The sequence below is a fragment of the Arvicanthis niloticus genome, unplaced genomic scaffold (assembly GCF_011762505.2).
Source record: "Arvicanthis niloticus isolate mArvNil1 unplaced genomic scaffold, mArvNil1.pat.X pat_scaffold_425_arrow_ctg1, whole genome shotgun sequence".
Classification (NCBI taxonomy): domain Eukaryota; kingdom Metazoa; phylum Chordata; class Mammalia; order Rodentia; family Muridae; genus Arvicanthis; species Arvicanthis niloticus.
The window spans coordinates 766-11737 of NW_023046066.1; the positions used below are offsets into that span (position 1 = coordinate 766).

The 10972-nt window shown below is 44.4% G+C and overlaps 1 long non-coding RNA gene across 1 annotated transcript; it reads right to left on the minus strand.

Moving 5' to 3' along the window:
• Positions 1 to 2662: 2662 nt before the first annotated feature.
• LOC143433792 (uncharacterized) lies at positions 2663 to 10728 on the minus strand. Its single transcript, XR_013070304.1, has 2 exons — positions 10627 to 10728; positions 2663 to 3612 (listed from the first exon to the last, which is right to left on the minus strand). It is a non-coding gene; the product is annotated as an uncharacterized LOC143433792 (long non-coding RNA).
• Between the last annotated feature and the right edge of the window lie 244 nt (positions 10729 to 10972).

Here is a 10972-nt window from a genome sequence, read left to right on the forward strand (position 1 = left end):
TTGAACATCATTATGCCTCAAAGGGTGGTACTATTGTCGAAATGTTGATCCCTCTTACAAACTCCTTAAACAGCGAGGCCTGCATCTTAGTCAGCTTGACTCACGCCAGTGCTTAGCCCAGTGCCTTCAACATCATAGGTATGCAGGCAGTGTTTCTGATAGCAAATTAAGTGGAAATCTAAAACTGATTTATGAAGTTCAGGCTCTGTTTTTTTTTTCTTCAAAGATATGTGGAAACAAAACCCAATGACTGGAACTGAAGTCCACATCTAAGTGTCCAAACTACAAGCAGAAATTATTACTGTCATATGTATAAGCCATGTTGTCAAATGTTACGAACTGAGCTGGCCCACGTTTGGGGCCAAAAATGTTGCAGACTGCTCTGTCAGTGTTGGGACCCGCACTGCCAAAAGCCTTGGGGGCTAAATTGTTAGAACCTGCACTGCCCCAAACTGCTCCGGTTTGCAGGTCGGGGTTCAGCAAGAGAGAGAGAGTGAGGACAGACTTGAAGAATGGAGACCAGACAGAGTGTGATTCAATCCCATTTATTCTTCAGTCTCTCTTCCTAGTCTAAGTCCCAAGTCTTGAGTTCCTAGTCCCTAGTGCCTCCAAGTTCCAAGTTCCTTCTTCCAAGTGCTAAATGCCTAATGTCTAATTCCAAGCTCTTCCTCCAAGTGCCAAGACTCAAGTGCCTAATTCCTACTCCAAGTTGTACTCTCTGAAGTGTCTGATTCTCTGTTCCTCCAAATTGTTCTGAACTCTCCTGTCTGCCTCTCGCCTTTTATATGTCTCACTTCTAAGCCATGCCTCTAAGTCACACCTTTAATCGTGCCCTTAGGTCTTGTCTCTAAATCTGATCTCTAAGTCACACCCTTAAGTCTCGTCTCTAAATCACAGCTTTAAGGCTCACACACCCAAGGGAAGATGCTTGGTATCTAAACCAAGATGTTAACAGAGTGTGCTCAGTTGTTGCAGGCTGATGTAATCAAGTCTCTTGTCAGAGTATATGGCTCAAGATGACTGCAAGGATGATAGCCACCTTCTGTCGGCTCCCCACAGTCAAAGATTTGAAAGTTCAGTGTAAAAGGGATGCAGACTTTCTTGAGCTTGCTATTTAGATTATGTATATCTGTTCAGGGAATATAATTTTATCTCTCTAAAAAGAGTCCATGATACCATGCAAACCAGAATGATCAATTCAGAGAAATTAGGCAGAGTTTGTATTTAAAGCCTCTCAGTATTATATAGGCTGGTTATCCATCATGGGAGAAGGTGGACGTAGTTCCTCTTCAGGGCCATGGAAGTTACTGATGACTAGCTATAGCCTAAGGAGATCTCATTACCCTTTAGCTTTTGTACTTTGTCCTCTTTCTTGGTGTGCACATATGTGAGTGCATGTGTGATTGCATGTGTGTGCATGTATGTGGAAATAACCTTGGACACTATTCCTCAGGAGTCATTCACCTTGTTTTTTAAGACAGGGTATTTTGCAGGTCTAGGTTTCGCAGTAACTCAAGGCTGGTTAGCCAGTAAATACCAGGAATCTGCTTTCCCAATGCTGGGATTGCAAGTGTGTAGCACCAGGGCCAGCTTTTTTTCATAAGGACCCTGAGGATTAAACCCAGGTCTTTGTGCTCACACAGCAGGCATTTTATATGCTGAGCTATCTGTTTATCCCTCCTTTATCACTCTTTTAAAAAAAAGTTTTATTTTTTATTTTATATGCATTGATGTTTTGCCTGCATGTATGTCCGTGTGGGTATGTCAAGTCACTTGGAGCTGGATTACAGACGGTTGTGAGCTGCCATGTAGGTGCATTTGCCTCTGCCCATTCTCTACCCCATCACTTCCCCAAAGCAACAGCTGTGCCTGCTTTTCCTCTCTTCTGAAACAAGACCACACACAGCTTCTCCTTAGAGTCCATAGGTATTCTCATGAACCACCCACGCTTATACGATTCATCTAAGTAGACATCTGTTCTTGCATCCAAGGCATCCAGGCTCCTACATCCCTATTTCTGATGTAGTGGGCCTGCCCAGTGGTACCGAGGTGAGTGTTGAGTCAGGATAGGATAGAAAATACCCAGGGCATGTGCTAGGAGACATCAGAATATCTGGAAACAATGGACCATCCCACTTTCTGCTTTAGACTGGGATGTTTCAGCATCTTTTAGACAAGGCCCTTGGACTATATTTAAGCACCTTATTAAGACTATTAAATGAATTCTGCTGTACAAAAGAGGGAGCTTTAGTGACAATTCTTGTTGCTATTGCCACTAAGACCCTACCTATGTTGTAGCCTTAGCTAGATATAGGTGATCGGCAGTTTCTTCCTTCCTTTTAAAATTTCCTTCTCTTTCCTCCTTTTCCTTCTCCTCCTTTTCCTTCTCCTTCTTCTTTACAAAGAATGGAAAACATTTAAAATAAGGAAAAATAAAGTGGACTTTATCTCCCTAAAAGGAAAGGCTGTGGAGCAGCAAAACTCTTTCTATCTCCAGAAGGGAGCAGTGGCAAGAGAATGGCTTTATGGGGAATTACTGGTATTATCAAAGGCTTTTCAAAATAGACTTGAAATGAATAGTTGTGTGCTGGTTTTATTACTGCTTTTCGGGCTTACATTTTGTTTCTGTATGGTATTTCTCTCTCCTCTATGAGACGGTTGCTAGGACTCAAGAGCAAATAACCTTTATTGTGTTGAATTTGGGACTGAACATAATTATCTTATAATTTAGGTTCATCGTGCCATTTTGACAGTTATATTATGAGCTCTGAGGGAAATTGAGCCACGTGCTCCAAGCTGCTTCCTCTTCAGGTGCCCTTCAGGTCAGGATGCTTTTGTTCACGTTCCCTCCTCCCTATCTCTGATCTAAGATAGCCTTGGGACCAGAGGATGCTGGAGGTAAACCAGATGGACCAGTGTGGGCATTGCTGAGTCACAGCATCACTTGCTCTGAACACTCTTGTCCCCAATCAGTGTGTTCAGGCGACTATATGTGAGTGAATCTCAAGGATGCAGTTGGCTGTCACTCCAGGTGTATCGTGTGGCTTATCACCCAGACATAGCAAGATCGAGTCAAGGCAATGCTTCTTCACCCTCCATGGACAGTTCTTCTTTCTTTTTTTTCTTCTTTTTCTTCCTTTAGTTTTTTTCCAATTTGTTTTTATCTTATGTGTGTGTTTGTCTTCATAGTATGTGCTGTGTGTATGTGCTACGTGTGTGTGTTAAGTATGTATGTGCAATGTGTGCATGCATATGCTATTTGTGTGCTGTGTGTATGTCTTATGCTATGTATCTGTGTGTCGTGTACTATGTGTGTTTATGTTGTGTGTTATGTATGTGTGCTCTGTGTGTATGTATGTGCATTGTGTGTGTGTGTGTGTGCTATGTGTGTGTCTTTTATGTATATGTGCTGTGTGTGTGCTGTGTGTATGTATTTGCTATGCGTCTGTGTGTTATGTGTGTAAGTGCTATATGTATGTGTACTATGCATGTGTATGTGTGCTATGTGTGTTCCAGGTCAGAGGAAGGCAGTGAATCCTATGGAGCTGGAGTTACAGGCAGTTATTAGCCATCATATGGGTTTGGAGGACCAAAGTTGGGTCTTCTGGTCTTCTGTAAGAGAAGCAAGAACTCTTATCCACTAAGCCATCTCTTTAGCCACACCCACCTTTTTTTTCTAAAGGGCTTTAAGTAGCCCAGGCTAGCCTCGGACTCACTGTGTGGTGAGTACAACCTTGAACTTTTGATCTCTGCTTCTATCTCTTTGGTGCTGGGATGATACATGTGCATCAACACCATGCCTCGTCCATGCAGAGCTGGGTATTACATCTAGGGCTTTTCCCATGCTGGGGAAGCTCTCTAGCACTGGAGCCCTGTCTTTAGACCATCCGAGTTGTTTTGTCTTCATTTCTGACTGATCCGAGGTTGGCAATGCGTCTTATCTCATCTCTCCCAGACATTTCACTAAAGAAAGGTAATGAGCCGAAGCCAGATCTCAGATGCATCAGGGAACACACTGCTTAAAAGGAACCGCTTTTGAATAGCAGTCACTCTCCTCCATCCCTTCCTGTTGCCCTAGTTGAAGTCTGGGACCCACCTATCACCTTCAGAAGATGACAATTACAGAGGTACTTGTGTACCTCTTAGACTCAAGGTCATCTTTGGTTCACCATTAGCTGACTCTCATGTTTAGCACAGGCTTTCCCCTTGTGTGCTTTTCAGAGTCTCTTTATAGCCTTGGGTACTCCATGAACCATAATATAGCAGGGAGCCATCTGTAACTTGTCCAATGAGCAGGAGTCACAGAGGCATGTGACACTCTCTTTTACTCTGAACATTGACAACTGGAGAGTTGATGAAATCCAGGTTCCTGATGGGCATGGCATCTCTTAGAAGTCTTGGATGTTCTTGTCCCCAGAGATTCCCACTGCTCTGTTTATCTCTCATGGCACACTGGCCGATGAACTAATCCTACCCTATTGGTCTCTATTGTGCAAGCTGATAAGCCTCTCTGAATTCCTAACATAGCACAAGCCATGCATCTTGGTAATGGGGAGAATTAGGCTCATGCAGTCTCTGCTGCACACAGAGGCCCTCTAAGAGATGAGCCGAGCCTCCGTGGGCATGTGTATTGATGAACTGACAGCTTGGCAAATAAGAGTCCTGAAGAGTTCTGTGTCAATTCTGCCTCGAGTGATGGGACTGGAGCCACTAACAGTTTCTACTTGGGCTCCTACTTCTTATCCTTAATAAGTGATTTGTAAAGTTTCTGAACTGGGGAGGGGAAGGGGGAGGGAAAACAACTTTAAAGATCATCTAGTCAACCTACTTTGCTGATAAGGGCACTGCATTCCAGTGTGGTTAAGTAATTTGCCTTGGGAGATACAGCTAGTGAAGAACTGGGTATAAATTCTGCAGTGGAATTTCTCATTGGATTCAATAGAGGTAAATGCTGGGTTCCACGAAGCTTTTTGAGTAAGTAATTTAGATAGCACATGCACTATGGGAGATCTGAAGAATGAAACATGGCACCCTCATAGTTCTTAGCAGCACAGACATAGAGAAATAACTATTCAGTCTGTCAGGAGAGCTTCACCATAGGTCTAAACTGGGATAAACTGGGCCACCTTATGTTGTGAGCCTACTACTACCAACAAGAGATCCAGCTTCCCTAATCTGGGCTGACAATCAGATCAGCAGATAGCATCAGAGACAGGAGCTGCCACCCACATGCAGTATATGGACGTTAACTCCTCATGCAATGGTCCCTTGTGCCTCGGCCAAGATGACTGTGAGTTTCCTGGCAAGGGGACACCCTTTTCTGCTTGCATGCACCCATAGCCACTGCCTGGGCATAAAGACTTGAGTGGGGACTTAGTCCTTCTAAAATTCAGTATCTTTATCTCCGAGACACTAGAGATAACATCTTATACAGTGTAGGCTGACGATAAAGACTACAGCAGGCAACACGAACATTTTAGCACTTAGTAACTCTTATTATTGTGGCCATTATTATTTAGTTGCTATGTTTGCACCAGGCCTAAGTTAGCTCCTTTCCCTGCCCTTCCATGGGCTTGACTAGCATCATTTCCCCAGGACTCACCTCTCACTGAGGCTTCCTCCTTCTGTTCCCATTGTCCAGAAGTTCTTTGCCCCGAATCCTGCTCCCCACCCCTTCCTGCTTCTACTTCCCGCATCTCTACTGTTTCCTCTCGAGTTTTGATTCCTTCTTTCACTTCCCGTTCAGCCTCTGTCTGGCTTCCTGTTTTCTCTGCTGTCTCACAGTTTTATACCCTTTGTCTCAACCCATAACCCCTCTCCCTGCTCACTTCCCTCTCTTCTGTGTTATAGTCTCACGTTTATCTCTGCGTCTGCCTTCGGCTCATCCTTGTAGTCTCCAGGACTTGCCTCTTCCATCGCCCATGCCCTATCTCTCTTCATGGTTTTTGCCTGGAATTGTGCTTGGCTCTTGTGGCAGCCTGTCTCTGAGAAGTCCTCGGTGAATCGCACCTCATGGTATTCAAACCTTCAGGAATTCATTCTCCTTAGTGTGGTTGGCGCTTGTGACTTGAATCTAATAAGTGCCCTATTACAACGCTGATAGCATATCACCTTTAAGTTTAGATTTAAAAAAGAAAGCAATGTCTGGCTTGATGCTTTTTGGCTACAGGGAATGCAGCCATTATGTTGCCAACTGCCTGATTGACAAGAAAGACATCAGACCAAGAAATTCAAGTCTCCACCAACAGCTAGAGGACCTGTGGCTGGCCAACAACCAGCAGAGCTCTTAATCTTCCCAGGAGCCTCTTTATAGCCCCTCTGGCATCTTCACTGTACTTTTTTTTTTTTTTTTTTTAATAAAAGATTGCTAGTCAGAGGTTCCCAGGCAAGATGCTTCTGGATTTCCAACACAGAAAATCTATAAAGCAAGCAGTGTTTGTGACTTAAGGTAATTATGCCTTGTGGTAACTTATGTGGACTCTTTGGGCCTCAGTCTCCTTGGGGTATTTAGAGGTCATTCGGGTCTACTGTGTCAGATGTTTTTTGTGAGAGGAGTCAGCTGTGGATGCTCTGAGGCCTGCCCCTTCTGTTTCCATAGGAAGTCCAGTGCCCGCTACATCTCTTTGTGTATTAAGCTCTGCATCTTTGTATTTGCCTCACATTTTGGCTCCTATTATCTGAAGTCTGTTTCTAATTTCTGGCAGAATTGCAGTGGCCTGTTGTTACCTCACTCTGCATGACACGCCAATTTCATGTCCGAGTCACGGCTATTGTCTCTGTCCTCTAATAATCTCTCTTGCCGTTTTTCTTTTTAATTCTCATAGAACATGTGACTATAGTGAGCTGCCCTTGTGCCTGATATTAGTGCTGTGTGGCCCAGACAGGGGTGAATGACAGACACAGACAGACAGACAGCCTGTCTGCCACTGAGGCATCTTTTCTTGTTTAAGAATTTGCTCTCCAGATTTCAGGTTCCCTTCCAACTCCTGTAAAGACTGGAACATATTAAATAAAAGCTGAGTTGAAATTGGATGGAATGTCTCAGGCACTTAGAGTCAGGGGAGCACGAGAAGGGGTCAGGGTATGTCTGCATGGCTAATGTAGAAGCAGAAGGCTTCCCTATCTTTCTGTTACCATTCCATCTTTAAGCAGAGACATTTTTTTTTCTCTCTTAAGCAGGGCCTGTAACCTAGGATCCATCTCTTATGTATGGTGTCCATGGCAACCAGGCAATGGTATGGGATCCCTTTTCACTGGGGAATTCCTTTTATGGCTCATTTCCAAAACCAGCATGGCCAGTACAAGAGTCTGCAGTTTCCCAGTTGCTTAGCAACCAGATCCTATGCTCTGGTCTCTAGGAAAAACAGGCAGATTTTTTTTTTTTAAGTGTTTGTCGTCAGAATCATATGTTACATTCTCTCTACTTTGTCTCCTTAGAATAAAATAATTAGTGTGTGATAAGGGTGCAGGAAAGGGCGATGGCTCCCTCCTTGCTGTTCATGCCGCCACTGCTCCTGGCGGGCTACTGCAGGCAGGGAGGGAGAGGGAAATGGTAGTAAGCTTTCAGCTTGTAATTAAGCACTGCGAGCCATCTGCACATTGAAAGCTCTACATTTTTAACGTCTCGTGGGGACATCAAGTATGTCTTAAGCCAGCAATCTGTGATGCAGTCCCTCCCTCTCTCAAACCAGAAGAGCCAGACTCCACCCACAGGTGTCATTTGACCACATCTTCCCTTACATTCCGAGGGGGCTGGGCAGAGTCTGTGTGTTGAGAAAGGGCGTGAGACCTTCTGCCTTTGAGTGACAGCTGAGAGTCTGCACCGTGCATAATTCTGTTATCCATATCGAGTAGGTAGAGACCAGGGTTGAAGATAAACATTTTCACATAAAGGACAAAGAAGTATCCTGCTGGTAGTGTCAAGAAGCTAAGGTTGAGAAACTCTAACTTAAGGAATCAGAAGACGATCTGTCTTGTTCAAATCCAGCTCTCTAACTGATGAGGTAAGAGGTGGGGCATGCAGGTCATCCTAATCAACAGACACAATACTGGCCCAAATTTCTCTATGATAGGGAAGCTCAAAGCCCTTACAGTGGCTGATGAAGGGACTGTTGATCAGTTAGCCCTCTGGAGTATGTGACAATGGAGGAAATCCATAAGGAGACCTCCTCATTAGGACAGACAGCAGAGTTGACTTGGCGCTGGACAGAACCAACCTTGCAAGCTGACATCTGAGATTAGCCTACATGCGTGGGTTCTTACAGTTTGGTTCAGGCCTTTACTCTTGCTCAGCAGGTGCTTCACCCACTGAGCCATTTCCTCAGGCCAGGAATTACATTTGTATGAAGATAGTGAGGACCAAAGATTATGTGTGCATGCACACACACACTTGCACATCTCTCTACATGCACCTGCTGTGATTGCAAACACAGGCAGGCTCTTGATGATATAATATATACATCCATATATACAATCTTTTTACAAACTCTTCCCCAGTGATGCTGAGAACGAGGCTAAGGGCTGTGTGCTAGGAATATGCAATTGGCCTCCCTATTGTGCCATCTATGACAATCAGATTTCCCTCAGGATAATATGCTTGAGCCAGATGTCACAACATTATGTAAGTGGGTTTTGAATGTATTTCTATTTTCAAGGTTGTGCTGCTACCTCTTGCAGGGTAATGCCAGGCATTACATTTGGTTTTTGTGGTGTGTGTGTGTGTGTGTGTGTGTGTGTGTGTGTGTGTGTGCTGGAGAATGAACACAGGGCCTTATGCATGCTAGTCACATGCTGTACAACTGAACTACGCCCAAGCTCCCAGTATGAGTTCAATACATTTAGTAACCTTTTCTTTCCACTTGCTTGAAACCTTAAGGATTCCTCTTAATTCTAATAAGCTAATTTATTTTCACAAGATTGGATCCTTTCATAATTTTCCAAGCTGTAATAAGTGCCCCGTTAGCTCCCCAGCTTCCAACCTGGCCTTGTCTGGAAGCCCCTGAAGCCCCCAGATCACTTGCAATGTCCTTATTTTTATTATTTTTTTTTCTTGAAATTCATCTATCAAAACAGCATCTTTCATTCTGTGTTTAAATAAAGGTGGGCAACATTCTCTTTGAGGTGGGTTTTTTTTTTTTTTTCTCTCCCTTATTCTTTCTAGCAAGTTCCCCACACAGGGTAGCCTTTTGGAGACAGAATCCTTAGTGAGTCCCAAGTCCTGTTCTGGGTCACAGCATTTTGCATGTCCTGTAGTTTGTAATTTTTCTTCTTGCCGTGTCTTTGCTCTTGTTAAAATTTTCCTACCCAGGTCTACCTGAGTCTCCCAGCCTCACTCAACCTCTCTGCATCAGCTTCTTGTAAACACGGACAGTCCTCCAGAAGCTTCTAGATTTTGTTACTTCAGATAAGGTGTAGTGTGATCCCACACAATTCTGCTCAATTGACTTAAGCTCCTGCCAGTGCAGGTCTGAACATGTCTCTGCTAAGACTCTCACCCTCCACTAGAGATAATTAAACGATGCTAAATATAGAAACAGCTTGCTCATCCCTCCCAAACAAATTTAAGGACTCTCACCTGGAAGCCACTGTAACTGGAGAAATGGCAGAGGCCAGCTTGTATGAAGATAGCGCACAGAGGCTTTGGTCTCTGAGCTGAGGGGTGGGAGCCAGAGCAGTCACAGCAGACCAGACCTGCTTGAGACTGGATGGCTGGGGCTATGGAGGGGGGAATAGGAGGGAGGGGGTTACCAGAAGCTCTGGAAACTACGCAGGTCTGAGTAGTGGCAAAGGAGTCAGAGGCAGGCTGTATAGAGGTCAAAGGGCATTAAGGCAGCAAGTCTGGGATTCAGGATGACAGATAAGAGATTCAAAACAGAGCATCCTTACAGCCCCAAAGGCAAGGCTTTATCAGGGCAGGAACTAAACTCTTAGAGCCCTGCCACTAGGAAGGCTGAAAAGGGACCCTGTCGGCTCCTGAAGGCAGATGCCTAGACCTGGTCAGGAGGAAACAAGCAAGGAGGGCTTGTGGCTTTCTGGGCTAATAATTTTTTCCCTGTTCTTGTTAGGCCAGTAGAGATTCCTAGGTCAGTTAGCTAGTCTGTTGGCAGGTCATGCTAAATGCATACTCCTTAGAGATCCCCTCACTTTAGGGCTGTTTGTTGTCACCAAGTTCCTGCATGATGCGAGATTCATGAGGCACTCCAAGAAAAACATCTCTGTGGTCACTAAGTATGAGATATTTACAAATTCCAGGTCCCTCCTGGAGATCCACAACGTTTTAGAAACCCTGAAAACTGACTAATGGAAATCTATTTAGTGGTTTTAAGTCAGGTTTTTTTCAGATTCACTCAACAACAGGATCCAGCAGGATCCCTTTGTTATGTAATGACAGTGAATATCCTGTGGACATGCTTTGAGAAACATTGTTCTAGAACATTCCTATTCCCACGTTCCCAGGCCCTCCACAACCTGGTCTTGCCCTTGTTTCCAGCCTTTCCTTAGTTCTCCCTACATCCCAGCCACATTAAACATTTCCCCTCTGCACACTCCCATTTGACGTTGCTTTTTTATACAACAGGTGATTCATCATCAATCTCAAACACAGAGGGACAAAAACAGGGCCCTTACCTCCCTGAATCCTCCTACCTCCATGTCTGCTTATTCTTTGAGGCTCACTTCAAACGTGGCATTTGATTCATGCTCTGTCCCGTCTCTGCTCTCGCCTTCCCGTCTCTATAAATAACATTTCCTCTCCCTTAACCCCTCCTACCCCATATCTATTACTCTCAGGGAACTTTGTCTCCCTGGCCATAGGCTCTCCTAAGCTAGCAACGCTTTGAACTCTCTCTATAACTTAGGATGACCTTGAACTTCTGATCCTCCTACCTCCATCTCCCAAGTGCTAGGATTATAGACGTATAGTACCACATTCCACTTATGTTGTATTGGGGATCCAACCTGGGTCCTTGTGCAT